Genomic DNA, 15,963 nt, shown 5'->3' on the forward strand with positions numbered 1-15,963 from the left:
ATGGCTACCACTGATACAGAATAAAAAAATATTACTGGGCCAATATGGCTGGAGGTTATTGAACTCATACTGGCCCATGAGAAATATATGAGTATGAGGCATATTAAACAATTCTGCCAATACTAAGTTTAATGACTGATCTTGGACAGAAAAATAGTGCTGATGGTTAAATAATTAAAAGACATCTCACGTGGGAAGTCCCTTCAGTCTGTGAGGACTTCTTTATATCCAAAATGCATGCCCATGGGTTTTTGATTGCCCCTACAGAAGAATCAGCTGGATGAAGAACTCTATCGAGGATTCAGACTCCATACCATAAGTGGTACCAGATTTACCAGGTCCACTCTGCATTCTATCATAAAGCATGACATTTTCCAGATAGAAAAAAAATAGTGGTTTTTTTTGGTTTTGGTTTTTTTAGATAATATCACTGTGTAGAGAAGAACCAGCATTTTGGACTCAGTTTTCTCATTGTTTAGGTTGCCAGTACAACCAGAATAGCTCCCTGTGACAGATATGTTCAAAGGGCTTCAAACCAGTCTCAGCTGTGTGCATTTTTTTGCACATCTTCTATACTTCCATGATCAATGAGAGGGAAATCCGTGGGGGAGTCTGGTCAACATTTTAGATGTCTATGCACAAATGCAAGGAGTATGAGGAATAAACAGGAAGACCTGGAAGTATTAGTACTTAAACAAAATGATGACTTAATTGGCATAATATAGACTTGGTGGAATAAGCGTTATGACTGTAATATTAGTATAGAGAGGTATATCTTGTTTGGGAAGGACAGACCTTACAGTCTATGAGGTGTTCCATTATACATCAAGAATATATACACTTGTCCTGAGGTTCAGAAGGAGGTGGGAGGCAGACCGTTTGAGAATCTCTAAGCAAAGATAAAAAGGGGAACTGATGTCATGATAGGGTGTTAGTATAGACCATCAAATCAGGAACAGGGGGTGGATGAAGCATTTCTAGAACAAAAATATCCAAAACACAAGATCTAGTATTAATGGGGGACTTTAACTACCCAGACATCTGTTCGAAAAGTAATATAGCAAACATAAAATATTCAATATGTTTTTGGAATGTATTGGGGACAACTTTTTGTTCCACAAAGTGGAGGAAGTAACTCATGGACAGCCATTTTAGACTTGATTCTGTCCAACAAGGAGGATTTGGTAGTGAATCTGAAGGTAGAAGGCAGTTTGGGTGAAAGTGATCAGGAAGTGGTAGATTTCACGATTCTAAGGAAAGGAAGGAATGGGAATAAGTAGAATAAGGACAATGGACTTCCAAAAAGCAGACTTTAACAATCTCAGAGAACTGTCAGGTAAGGTCCCATGGGGAGAATATCTAAAGGAAAAAGGAGTTCAGGAGAGCTGCCAGTTTCTCAAGGAGACAATATGAAACTATCCTGATGCAATGGAAATATAGGAATAATAATAAGAGGCAATATAGCTCCATCTGGTACTCTTTCATGACCTAAAAAAAAATAAAAAATAAACCCTACAAAAATGGAAATATGGACAAATTGGTAAGGAGGGATACAAAAGAATAGCACAAGTACACCTCTACCCTGATATAACGCGACCCAATATAACATGAATTTGGATATAACACGGTAAAGCAGCGCTCTGGGGGGGTAGGGCTGTGCACTCCGGCAGATCAAACCAAGTTCAATATAATGTGGTTTCACCTCATTAAGATTTTTTTGGCTCCCGAGGACAGCATTATATCGAGGTAGAGGTGTATGTAGGAAAAATTCAGAAAGGCTGAGGCACAAAATGAGTTACACCTAACAAGGAACATAAAAGGCAATAAGAATTGATTTTCTGAATACATTAGGAGCAAGAGAAAGATGAAGGGAAATGTAAGTTGTATACTTAGCAGAGATGGAGAGCTAATAACTGATAACATCAAGAAAGCTGAGGTGTTTAATGCCCATTTTGTTTCAGTCTTCACTAAAAACATTTATGGTGACCAGAAATTCAACACAATTAATATTAACAGCAAAGGGGAAAGAATGCAAGCCAAAATAAGGAAAGAACAGGTCAAAGAATATTTAGATATGTTTAACTTAAGTCAGAAGGACCCGATGAAATTCATACTAGGGTATTTAAGGAACTAGGTGAAACAATCTCAGAATCTTTGAGAACTGATCTTTGAGAACTCTTGGAGGGCAGGTAAGGTCCCAGAAGACTGGAGAAGGGCAAACATACTACCTTTTTTTTTTTTAAAGGGGAACAAACAGGACTCTAGAAATTATAGCCCAGTGAGCCTAAATGATACCTAGATAGATACTGGAACCAATTATTAATCAATTTGTGAGCACCTGGAAGATAAATAGGATTATAAGGACTAGCCAGTATGGATTTGTCAAGAACAAATCATACCAAACCAACCTAATTTCCTTCTTTGGCAGTTTTACTGGCCTAGGATGTATGTTGATTTTAGTAAGGCTTTTGACACAGTCCTACATGATGTTCTCATAAGTAAGCTAGGGAAATGTGGTCTAGATGAAATTACTCTAAGGTGGATGCACAACTGGTTAAAAGACTCCACTCAAAGAGTAGTCATGAATGGTTCAGTGCAAGCTGGGAAGGATATCTACTGGGGTCATGCAGGGGTCAGTCCTGGGTCCAGTACTATTCAATATTTTCATTAATAGCTTGGATAATGGAGTGGAGAGTAGGCTTATAAAATTTGCACATGACAGCAAGCTGAGAGGGACTGCAAGCATTTTTGAGGACAGAATTAGAATTCAAAACAACCTTGACAGATTGGAGAATGGTCTGAATTCAACACGATGAAATTCAGTAAAGACAAGTGCCAAGTACTTTACTTAGGAAGGGAAAAAAATCAAATACACAGCTACAAAATGGAGAATAACTGGCGAGGTGGTAGTACCGCTGAAAAGCATTTGGTGGTTATAGTAGATAACAAATTGAGTATGAGTCAGCAATGTAATGCAGCTGTGAAAAAGGCTAATATTCTGTGGTGTGCAGGAGTGTCTTATATAAAACATGGAAGGTAATTGTCACCATCTACTTGGCACTGGTGAGGAAATTGGAACTGGATTTGGAAAAGGTTCAGAAAAGGGCAACAAAAATTATTAGAGGTATGGAACAGCTTCCATATGAGGAGAGATTAATAAGATTGGGACTTTTCAGCGTGGTAAAGAGATGACTGGGGGGGGGGGGAATATGATAGAGTTCTATAAAATCCTGACTGTGGAGAAAGTAAATAAGGAATTGTTATTTACTCTGTCTCATAATACAAGAACTAGGGGTCAACAAATTAAATTAATAGGCAGCCAATTTAAAACAAACAAAATGAAGTATTTCTTCACACAATGCACAGTCAACTTGTGGAACTGTTTACCAGAGGATGTTGTGAAGGACGAGACTATAACAGGGTTAAAAAAAGAATTAGATAAGTTCATGGAGGATAGGTCCATCAATGGCTATTAGCCAGGATGGGCAGGGATAGTGTCCCTACCCTCTCTTTGCCAGATGATAGGAATGGGTGACAGGGGATGGATCACTTGATGAGTACCTGTTCTGTTCATTCACTCTGGGGCACCTGGCATTAGCCACTGTTGGAAGACAGGATACTGGACTAGATGGACCTTTGGTCTGACCCAGTATAGCCATTCTTATGTTCTCAGTTGTAGTAATGTGTCCAATTCTGGGCACTACGCTTTAGGAAAGCTATGGATAAATTGGAAAGCGAGTCCAGAAGACAGCAACAAAAATGATAAAAGGTTTAGAAAATTTGACCTCTGAGGAGAGGTTAAAAAAAACTTGGGATATTTAGTCTTGAAAAAAGAAGACAGAGGGGGGATATAACAGTCTTCAGATATATTAAGGGCTGCTATAAAGCGGATTGTGATCATTTGTTCTCCATGTCCACTAAGGGCAGGAAGAAGTAATGGGCTTAATCTGCAGCAAGGGAGATTTAGGTTAGATTTTAGAAAAAAACATTCTAATAACAAGGGTAGTTAAGCTCTGAAATAGGCTTCCAGAGGTTATGGAATACCCATCATTGGAGGCTTTTAAGAACAAGTTGGTCAAACACTTGTCAGGGATGGTTTAGGGTTTACTTCATCCTGCCACAGTGCATGGGGCTGGACTTGACTTCTCAAGGTACTTTCCAACCTTACATTTCTATGATTCTATGATGGGTTTGCATGTGTACATTCTATTTCTCCTAATGAGTTTGGTTTATGTAAATGTTATCGACTATGCAAACAAATGAGAAAGGCCTAAAATGTGCAAAGCTGTGCGTAAAAAAATAAAGGCCACATTTTAAAAATGTGTCCCTTTAAGTCCACAGCAGTTACCATACATCAAACGTTCTCTAACCTTACAGCCACAAATGAAAGGGAGAGAGCTGAGAGTCCACAAAACCTTAACAGAGGGAACCAAGGGATACTCGAGGAGCTACCTCAACTCACCTTTCTGAGTTCTCATCATGCCACTGTTGGGTATTACTGACAGGCTCTACACAATGGTTCTAAACAATCTACCCACCAGTCTGGAGCAGCTTGGAATGGATTTTCTGCTCATCAATGGATTATTTTTCTTGTGGTGTTTGGCAAATTTCTAATAGTGGATGATTTCCTATCTGGACATCCCATTTATAGTTTGTGGCACTGCGGTATGATGAGTTTACACTATCACTGAACATTGTTGAAGGACCTCATTAACTTATGCAGACAGTGAATTGGTAGTTTTCAAAACGCCACTCTTTTGCCAAAGAAATCTAGCTGACGGTGGCAGTCAAGTACTTAACTGGTAAATAAGGTGGTTCAGAAGAGGCAACTTCACTTCAGGTATGTGCAACAATGCTACGTTTGGGAGTTATTTATTGGTATTACTCCAACTCTCTGTACATGATTTAGGGATGGGGGGGTGGGAGGTTAATAGAATTTTTATTTTTAAACACTTTTGCCCCACAGGTTAGTGTGCTAAAAATACAGAAGAAACAGACAATTATATTGATACATTAAAAGAGAGTCATGGACAAAACAATGAGATCCTTGCTCATTTCTTACTCTGGCAAAACTCCCATTGACTTCTTTGGGAGTTTTGCCTCAATTCCTGCAATGTCTCACTCCCACCATCCCAATCCTGCCAAGTCAATGAGACACTCATGCATAAAGAGAAGCATACACAGAACCGGTGCATAATACCGAAGGATCTTAGGACTTGGCCCCAAAACATACTGTAACCTGCAAAAACTTTAGAAGAAGTCAAGCCAGACTTATATTCTTTATACTGCAGTATATGGAGCATTAGAATATTTCCAGATATAGGAAATTCCAAGCATTATGTAAATAGAGGAGCTTGGAACAAAGTTATTTTGCACAGACATGTCTATGACTTTAATAAGTTTTGAAAATTTACTCACTTGACTCAGACCTAATTGACACTTGTGGGTTTTTTTGTTTTGTTTTTTTAGTGACACGTAGTTAATATACAGGGTTATTGTATAAAACAGGTATAGTACCTAAAACAACCAACCAAAAAAAAAATCACATTCTCTTCTCGTCTGTTAAAGGTTTCATGGAACCTATATAATCGGTGGGGGTTTTCTATAGTTAAATCTACATTTATGTTTTACTCCCTGAATATTTTTTAAAATTTATCTGTCGGACATCTTTAAAAGTACCTAGATTTGAAGTGTATAAGACCTTATATGAGCACGTCTTGGTGGTTCATCTTATGTACCACATGTACAACAATGTCTAGGAACAATGAGGTCAAGCTAAGGACACTGTAGCAAATAGCAAGACAGACCATACTAGATTTTAAAGGCTTAAATCCCAAATCTGATGTTATTTTAACTTAGTATTTTTTTCTTTAGTATGCAGAATCTGTCTGTTTCTCTAAATACACACACACACACACATATATATGTAGGTGAAATGGATCTGTAAAACATGAGAAATGACATCCACTGAGGTACATTTTTAGTAACACAGAACAGAAATGATTGACAGAACAAAGCATATGGAAACGAAGAAGAATCTAACCCACATTTAGATCTAAGAAAAAAATATTTGCCTGAAGGGAAAATATTAATTAGTTTGTCTACATGCAAGATAAAAGTCTGGAAGACATATCCATCAAAAGGCAGCAGAATAAACAGCAAAATGGAAATTATTTGTAAATTGACAGTAAACTTGGCAAACATTGAGGGGGTAAACAAGTTATTTGGCATGCAAAGCACTCAGAAATCACAGCCTCTGTCAGGAGGCATCTGTGCATATATTCACTTATTTGACAGAAATTAACATTCTGCAGAAATCTTTGTTGCATGCTAAAGATTTCTTCACCCTCCTTAATTATTTTAATTGCTGCTTCAAAATGTTCCCTATAAACATGAAAAAAGACATTAAAATCCACCAAGTCCAGTTCCATGTTATCAATAATACACAGCAACTCTGTACAGGAGTTTAACACGAAACCTACTGAGACATAAAATATTTACATAAAAGAGCCACATTTGTTTTTCTTGGTTGAAATTTAAGATGTCCTCTCAGTATTACGAAAGGTTTAAAAAACACAACACTGTCATATAAACAGATGCAATTAATCCAACTGCTTAGAGGGCCAGAGTTTATTGAGATCGTTCTTTTATCAATAGTTTGTCATACTGTGAGAAAAACTAGATTGGGACGGTTGCATTTGCTAAATATTGTTGTAATAGCCATACTATATCCAACCTCACTAATGTGCTTCTTTCAACAAACTAAGCAAAGTAATATATAAGACAGCTATTTCCCCCAACTCACAGACAGACAGGCACAAAGTGATACCTACGTGATTTTGAAAGGGGATCATTATTAGGTGTATCAATTAGCCAAGCTGTTCTACAAGCCTAAGCTACAGTGAGATTCTGGCTGCTTTTCAGGGCATGCTCAAGATGAGGGTTAGGCTACACCTGCACAGGGGGCTGATAGAATCTCAGTGCTAAAAATGAGTTGAAAGAGCCATAGCAGACAATCTAGCAAGAATGTGTAGGACAGACGTGGCCATGGCTCTGCCCCCTTCAAAATGTTTGGTGGTTCAGAGCTAGTGAATTACTACATTCACTCACCCAGTCTTCCTTCTGTTCTCTGCAGCTAGAATGCTTAGGTCACACCACTGGTGTTGTACACCTCTGTCACTGCTTAACGTTGCAGTAGTTGTTAGAGCTTTAATCTAACCCCTGAACTGCATGTTTCTTGGGGCAGAGACCATGTCTCTTTGTGGTTTGTACACAACTGAGTAAAATGATGGTTCCCAATGAATGACAATAAATGTTAAATGGTCATTACAATAGTTGACGCTAGGAGCCCACTAGTTATAATTACTGTTGTCTATGTCCATGGATTTATACAGGAAGCTACTGTAAGAGGTCAATGTAAAAAAAATGTTTAAAAATAGAATCCAAATAACATATGCTGCAAAATTTAGGAGCTCTATTGTTAATCAGACCCACATAACGTGCCAGGCCCTCAACCGGTGTACATTTGCGTAGCTCAACAATGGAGCTATGCTGATTCACACCAGCTGAAGATATTCTATTTAAGCACCATTTCTCTTTCTACACAACCCCTGAGATAATAATGGTCCTTTATGATATGGTGCACGGCCAGATCCCTTCCCTTTCAAGCTAATGGGGAAGTAAATTCAGAATCAAGGGCCCTCTATCGAGAATGCCCAGCTGGTGACCCCCGATATTTAAACCTGTGGTGTTGGTTCAAATACTCCATCTGACTTCAGCTGCCAGGGCTTTACACAGGGAGAGAGGTGCTCTCTGGGTTGCCAGGATTTAATTCAAGTGAACATACCTTGAATTAGACCCAGAAGCAAATAGGAAGGCTGTGCAGGTTTATGACAAATGAAAGATTCCATTCCAAAGCCATGTCTAGATACCTTTATGTCCATCCTTTCTGAATATCTGTGTAAAACAATTGTGGCATTTCAATGTCATCGCCCTCTGGTCACATTTTCACATGGTTCTGGATATACCACAGATCAGAGTGTGAAGTAAGTGGATACCCAATTTTGGGGGCAGTCCTGTAAGTGTATGACCATGGAAGGTATTTTAATGCCATTAAATATATGATTGCTTACACTGATGAAAATGTTATGCGTTTGTGGGGAAAATACTTATACCATTATTTAGAATTTGAATTAAAAAAAAAATTTCAACTTTCAGAAGTTGCTATGTTTCTTTTGTATCTTTCATTTTCAGGCAGTCGCTTGCATTGTTTCTCATCAGTCAGCTCAACAGTCTAATACTATCTAATCCTTTTCTTTTTATATGTAAAATGACACAGTTTAATGCTCCACAGTTTAATATCTGTGAAGTTTTATCTTTATTTGTTTGGAAAATTTGAGTCAGATACTCACCTACTGTAATTTCCAAAGAACAAACAAATGAAAAAGGGCAGTCCATTTTCATGCAAATCCAGCCAGCTGTTTAGCTGAAGCTGCCCTTGCGTTTTGATGTGAGGATCTGCATAAAAACCAAAGTGGAGATATGATAAAATATAAAAGACTGACAATAACATGCAAATCGAAATCAGTCACTGGAAAACTGTGGACTCATTGTCATCAAAAGAATTAGGTGGCAGAACAAAACAAAAGAGCCCTACTGATAAAAGTAACTATGGCGTGATGGCTTTAAAATTTACAGATTTCTTATATCACAAAGAAAACTGAAATTAAACACCTCTCTAGACTGTTTGCTTTTAATCTTTTCTTTCTGAGCTGTTTCCTGACATATTCTCTGTTAACTCTTTATCAAAGGTCATTTATAATCATATTTAGGAGATAAAAAAAATTAAAAATGAATTTATTTAATAAGTTTTAATCACCAAGTGCCCAGGTAAACTGATACTAAAATAAGCAGCTACACATTATTCAATGCAGTCCGGATATTGAAAAATAATTATAGAAAATATTAACAATTCCTTTTGTGATTAGCTCTGAAATGTCACATTACGAGCAAAATCCTGCTCCCATTGAAGTAGATGGTTAAACTCTATGAGAATAGAGCAGGTCTTGTGTAAAACATACTTCTAAGACTCGATGGTATAATGATAAACCCCCAGGTTTCTACATGCAGTCAGATGTTGACAATGACTGAAAATGATGCTAGTCAGAGCTCCCTGCCAAACATAAGCAAGCTATTATTTGATGATTCTTTTATATGTCTCCCTGCTTAGGTGAATACATTGTCATTAATTTATTGGAAGAACTTTGTGAAATTTTTCAAATACAATATTAGGGCAGGTTGAAAATTTTCTGTCAAAATTGGTGTTTGACAGACAACTGGATTTTTTACAAAATGAAAATGTCCACAGAAACTTTGTTTTCCACAGAAAATTTCAACTTTTTGCTAAAACACGCAAAAACTCAAAACCCAAAAGTGTTCAATTTTCAGATGAAAATTCTCCATTTTTTCTTTTTCAATTAAAAGTCAACATTTTCTTCAGGGAACCCCCCCCCAAACATTTTCTGATTAGTTTTAACATATACATTTCCCATAATTAGCTAAGCTTTACCTTCGACTAAGTATAGCAGAGAATGCATTCCTTTTTCAGTTTTAAATTTTATTCTTATTGATTTTTTTTCAGAAAGGACAAGTAACATTGCCAAATTTGATCATGAAATAAAACTATTCATCACAGATCTTTAGGGTAAAAATCAACAGGACATAGCTTTTAATAATGTCTTTGTGATGGTTCTTGGGGTACACCAGCCTGTTAGCCACCCAAGCACTCACCTCTGGGCTATGCCAGCCCTTACTGTGTCCTGCAGGTTAGCAATAGGGGCTCCCCTCTCCCTGACCCACCTTGAAACATGGGTACCCTGTGTAGTGTCCAGCTGTTCTCCACTGAATACTCCCAGAAATACCAACTCTGCTGTCCCCAAAGGAACAGTGTACACAGCAGCTTGTATACTTCCGCTCAGGATCAGCACCTTGCTTAATACCACAGCACTGAGATATATTTATAGTGAAAAGATTCAAGACAATGAGTAAGGATAATGGAAACAAATTAGGAGTTACATATAAAACAAATCCTAACACTCTTTCTAGAGATTAAACTTTCACAATATTATTAATGATCCTGGCTTTCATTTAAGACCCCACAGGACATTCTTTTGTGAACCAAAATGTACATTCTAGAATCAGCATATTCTTGTAACTCCTTTGGCATTGAGAGATTCTTGGGTTACAGTCCTTAATTAGTTATCCAGCCTAATATCAATATCTGTGAGCTAAATTCACAGTAGCAACTTCATTCAACTTTGAGGGAGTGCACACTTTCACCCAATTTGAATTTGATCCAATGTTTCTGTTTTAGTATATGAACACCCTCTATACCAGCAGTAGTTTTACTGTCCTTCCCCCGCCTCCCCTGCATTAATACCCTGTTAACATACACACCAATAACATACCCTGCGGGGCCAGCAGCCGGGACTCCATGTAAAACCTGGGGGTGCTGCAGTACCCCCTGCACTCCTAATTCTGGTGCCTATGGTTACGACTGTAACCTCATAGGAAGTTGGAAGGTATGTACTATTAGTAGTACTTGAGCAGGTGGATGTAAGTCTGCCCAAAACTAAAGGCTCACCCCCTCAGGTAAGAGTGCAGAAAAATTGAGCCCAGGTTACTATTGATTTCTGGGGACAACAAAAGAGAAAACAGGATCAGGAGTGAGGTCAAAGGCTAATAACAAGGGATCCGGGGGGGGGGGGGACATCAAGCTGAGTGAATGAGGCAGGGGATTTAAGGAAGAGAAAGGATAGTCTTGTGATTAAGACAGTTAACTGCCATTCTGGAAAATTGGATTCTCTCCCTGCTTCTGTCACAGAATTCCTACGTGATGCTAGGCAAGTCACTTAACATTTTCACAGGCACCCACTGTGTGCACCTCACATTCTGAGTACCCAACTTGAGACACCTGGTATCCGATTTGTAAAAATGCTGAGTATTCACAACTAGAGCTCTGCCAATAACTGATTTTTTGGTTCACTGGTCAAAACAGGAAAAAAATGTTTTGGCAAAATGAAGTTTTTGTTTGCATTTTAAATCATTCCCCTCCCCCCAATAAAATTGAAGTAAAATTCAAAATGAAAAGCAGTTTCAAATAGAAAAGTCCAAACAATTCATTTTAAAAATGTCAGAATGAAATATTTCAGTTTCTTTGAATCATTTGTTGCTGTCAGGTTTTTTTCAACAGAAACAAATTAGCAAATTTGACACAAATTCGTGAACTATTGTGGTCAGCTCAAATCTGCATTTTCAGTGAACAAGGTTTCAGTCAAAAAATTCCCCCCAGCTCTACTCAGAATTGCAGCTGAGGACAACAGGAGTTCTGCTCTGAACATACAGAGTGCTATAATGTGAAACATCAAACACTAGGCACCCCAAATTTGGCACCCAAAATGTATTGGCACTTTTGACAGTTCTGACTTTAAACTCTGTGCCTTAGTTCCCCATGTGTAAAATATCCCTATGGGGATAATACTACCACCTCACCTAAGAGGGGTGTTGTGAAACTAAGTTCATTAATCTTTGTACAGAACTACGATACTATGATGAGAGCACCATAGGAAAGCTGATGAGGAAAAAATTCTGTATTCAGTGCAGGGTTTGGCTAGAGTGCAGTAAAATAAGGCATTAGGCTGGACCCCACTCATTCACTTTGTGGGGCTGGCATATACACATACCGATCAGCACATGGGAGCTGTGAAGAGATGGAGCATGCTCTGTGCAGGTGGAATCTTCATAGATTTTCACTACAAGTCTCTATTGAACATGTGCAAACTGTTTTTCAAATGCTTATAACCTAGCCAGATTTGGGCAGTTTTTCCTCAGGAACAGAAAAAGGCACAACCCTGACACCAAGGTATCTTCTCTGCCAAATATCAAGTCCTTGCTCTAAAGCACAGAGGATGCTAGAGCTTCTTAACAAAATGGTACCATACAAATGTTGCTAAGTGACATAGTTCACTCACTGAAGAATGTCTTTGGACGAGTGTGCATGCAGGTGGGGAGGCAATGGAAATGTTCTGTCCAGTAACTGAGCTTCCTCTATGATTTTCTCCATGATAGTAGTACAGAGGGGAAGGGGTTTTGTAGCATGGTCAGCAGCGAGGGTTTGAAGCCTTCACAGAAGACAGGTCCCACAGCTCCCTACACAGCCTATTCCCAGCACAACAGAATCCGGTGGCTGTGGAGGCAGAGGGAAAGGGATAGAATTTGTGATGGGTTTGTTTTATTGAAAACAAACAAACAGTTGATCTTTGCAGGGTTTATGAAATGATCTATACCTTGCAGCAGTGGTGTGCAAATTATTAACTAAGAGCGAACACTGCTCAGTGTAGGGCTTACTAATGGGAAGAGCTTTATTGAAATCTATGGGACTACAGTACTGCCAAAGTCAACAGCTCAAAAGTCATGAGTCAGGCCCCCAAAATCACCAGATTAGCTTTAAAATCATAGTATTTAAAAACAAACAAACTAATAAATATTGGTGAGGTTCTTTGTTATCTGCTTCTGGTTTCTGAGCTTTTAGGGTGCATTCATATCCTATTTTCAAGCTTTTCTCCACAAGCAGAAGAGCTAGAAACTTACTTCCTTTTTTAAAATCAAAGCTGAAGGCAGGTTTACACTTAAATGCTATATCAGACAGCTGCCCTGATCCAGCTGCACTGCTGCAGCACTTTATTGAAAATGGTCCTGCGCTGATGGGAGAGTTTCTCCTGTGGGCGTAGTTAATTCACCTACCAGAGAGGTAGTAGCAATGTTGACAGGAGAAGCTCTCCCATTGACGTAGCGCTGTCTGCATGGGGGTGGGGGTTAGGTCGGTATAACTATGTTGCAGGGGTGTGGATTTTTCACACCGCCGCGTGACAGTTATACCGATATAGGTAATGTGTGTCTTCTATATTTAGAGTGGCCGCTCCAGTCAGGCCAATGGGGCCATGCATGGGTGGGGCAAATTCTGCGCCTGCCCGAGGCTTGAAGTTTGGGGGACAACATCTTCCCTGACACTCCAACTATGCCTGTGCTTTTAGGGCTCCTTTATGCAGCTCCAGCCCTGATACATGGTATAAAGAGGCGAGCCAGGGTGAGAATCTCACCCTTAGTGCCTGCTGCAGTCTCAGTTATTAAATATTAGTAATAAATATGTAAGTATTAAAAAACCTCAATTAAAATGTAATAGTTGAGGCCCTAGTCCAGCAAAACATTTAAGTATATGCTTAACTTTACATGTGTACTTAGTCTCATTGAAGTCAATGGACGTACTCGTGTGCTTAAACTTAAGAACATGCTTAAATATTTTGCTGGTACAGGGCTTTAATTTCTTCTGTCAATGCAGAGGATCTTTCAAACCACATAAAGCTCTTAATTTACCAGGAAGTACATTCTTCTCATCCTTTAGCACAATGTAAAAGTGTTGTGGTTTTTTTAATCCTACCAGTCGTGTGCCTAACATCGCTATAGATAGCGGCAGTGTTGGTATAGACCACTTTTAATAAACACAGTCAGCTCAGACTTTGAACTTTTTAATCTTTTCCTGTGTGCCACAGAGTGGAATAACTAAAGCTTATCAGTTTATGCATGTGCCTAACTCTTCAATGCATATATAAGTTTAAATCTCATTACATTATAACACACTGCTTTAAACTATGGAGACATTTTAAGAGTATGCTACATATTTTTATCAAATAGGCAGACTTAACTTTTATTTTTCTTCTGCAGAAAGCCAGCAAAATCCTGCATGTTAATACTTCAAGAAAATAAACTTGTGTAAAGATTTGCCTACCCAAAGTACAGTATAATTTAAATGTAAATCCCTTAGAAACCCAAAGCACTGTGTTTATAATATGAGAACAGCGGGCAGTCATGCCCTTGACTGGAGGGCATGTCATCGAGTCCTCTCCTTCGCTGCAAAACCATCAGGCTGGCAGTAGTGACAGATGAACAGCTTACCATTAATTTCTCCTCTTTCATGCCTTCAATCCAAATGGTGCATATTCTCCACAGGGAGGCATCAAGGTCTTTGCCTTTATTTCTCTTGCATACTCACACTGACTTATAAATCAAGTGCAGATAAGAAGAGAGGGCAAATATCAATCTTTTTTTCCCTGGCCAGTGCCCACTGGCACACTACTGAGCTTTGAGTGAGAGGTTCTTCAAATCTTTATGTGATTCATAGGCAAGGGAGCTCTTTGTGAGGACAAAACAACAAAAGAAATTTGAGAGATAGGATTTGTATATCTGGGCTTATAAATTAGAAGCAATGTTTAAATATGAGTTACAAAAAATGTGAATCTAAGTTGTTATTACTTTATTGAACAATTCTTCTTGGAATATAAAATAGGCAGTATTCCTTAGCAGATGGCAGCAAAGCAGCTACAATCAGAATGGTTTATATTCCTAATATTGCCTCTTTTATTTGGGGCATCTCTGTTCTTTGCTCCTAAAGTAATTCAATCCTTTAAAACAGATCTACTTTTGCAATTATTTTGCTGAATTGATGGCAAGTTTATGTTTTCCTGTCAAAATATGAGAACATATTTTAAATTATAACATGTACAGTGAGATTCTCACAGCACAGCTCCAGCAACTGAAATGGGGCTATGCTGATTTCATGTAGCTGGGGGATCTGGCCCATATTTTAAGCATAGTAGGTAGGATATTACTAGTGATCGGCTATATCATTGTTTTTTCACCCTCTACTGAAGATTTCAAAGTTGAAAGATCTATTTAGATTATTATTGAAAAAGATGCTGCATTTAAAAAAAAATTAAATTCACAAAATTATTAGTCTTCAAATGTTATTTGGGTTTGCATTGTACAGACTAATGCTGTACAACCTGACAATTGCAATGAGGATACTTTGGTCTTCCTTTGCCAGGATTTTTTTTAAGTACCTTGCTAGAAGAATTCTCTCTTCAGTTACAATAAATTGATCTTGCATTTAAAACATATATTAAATCATTGATGTGGTTGATGCAACATTATTACATGTCAGAAAAAAATCTATATGATGATAGTTGTTGACACATGAGAATATTATTTTCCAGCTAAGCATGAGGTGTTAATGCTGCTAAATGGCTGCAAATGTTGATGTTAGAGGCTGCCTGCTGGCCATTTGCAGGTGACACATCTGGGGATTCAGGGCTGTTTCATTTTCTAGCCTTTTTTAAGGCTTCAGGCCCCATCCATAAATTACAGCTGATGACAACAGTGGAAGCTAACAGTGGCAAAATTAGGCCCACAGGCAAAATAATTATATATACAGCCTTTAGCAGTGAGGGAGAAAGCCATCAATCAGCCCCCAATTATTCACTAGTTAATCAGCTCTGCCCTTCCTTTACTGAAGGGTTACAGTGTAATTAAGTTGGCAGCATCCTTTTAATTCATCAAATATACAACACATGGCGGTGTTTGCTGCAATCAGGGGACAGCACCTTTGTGTGTCTGACCCCTAGCACTGTCATAGGAGATGAGGAAAACTTCAGAGGTAAGAGAGAATATTTATGCAAAGGCACGGTGTAGTGTGCATGGAGTTTGCAGCAGTCTGCACCTTGCAGTGTTTATAACTCAGAGCTGTGTGTCTGAAAAGTGTAGACAGAGCAGGCAGTGAAATTGTAGTACTCCCTAGAATGTGAGAGATATCCAACACACACGGTACCCAAAACAATAGTCACCCCCCAAAACCTGTTAGTTTGGTCTCTCTTTAGCTACCTCAGAATGACATAGGGATTCTGTCAATTTCTCATTAGTTACCAAAATAACTCACCTAGCACTGCAACTCCAGCCCATATTCCCACCAGGCTCTGCATCACTGATTCCTCCAGAAATACTCCATGAGCTCACCCACGGGTTGCCTTGTACCTAGCCAAAATATTATGAGGAGCTGCAGGAAGCTGTTCTGCT

The 15,963-nt window shown here is 38.6% G+C and overlaps 1 long non-coding RNA gene across 1 annotated transcript in view; it reads left to right on the plus strand.

Annotated features, from left to right (window-relative positions):
* The first annotated feature begins 4,796 nt into the window (after positions 1-4,796).
* Positions 4,797-15,963, plus strand: part of LOC123376814 — a 30,819-nt gene continuing 19,652 nt past the window's right edge. Inside the window, exon 1 of the long non-coding RNA XR_006581967.1 lies at positions 4,797-4,840. This is a non-coding gene — a long non-coding RNA (uncharacterized LOC123376814). The remainder of the gene's footprint in view (positions 4,841-15,963) is intronic.

The sequence above is a fragment of the Mauremys mutica genome, chromosome 9, assembly GCF_020497125.1.
Source record: "Mauremys mutica isolate MM-2020 ecotype Southern chromosome 9, ASM2049712v1, whole genome shotgun sequence".
Taxonomy (NCBI): Eukaryota; Metazoa; Chordata; order Testudines; family Geoemydidae; genus Mauremys; species Mauremys mutica.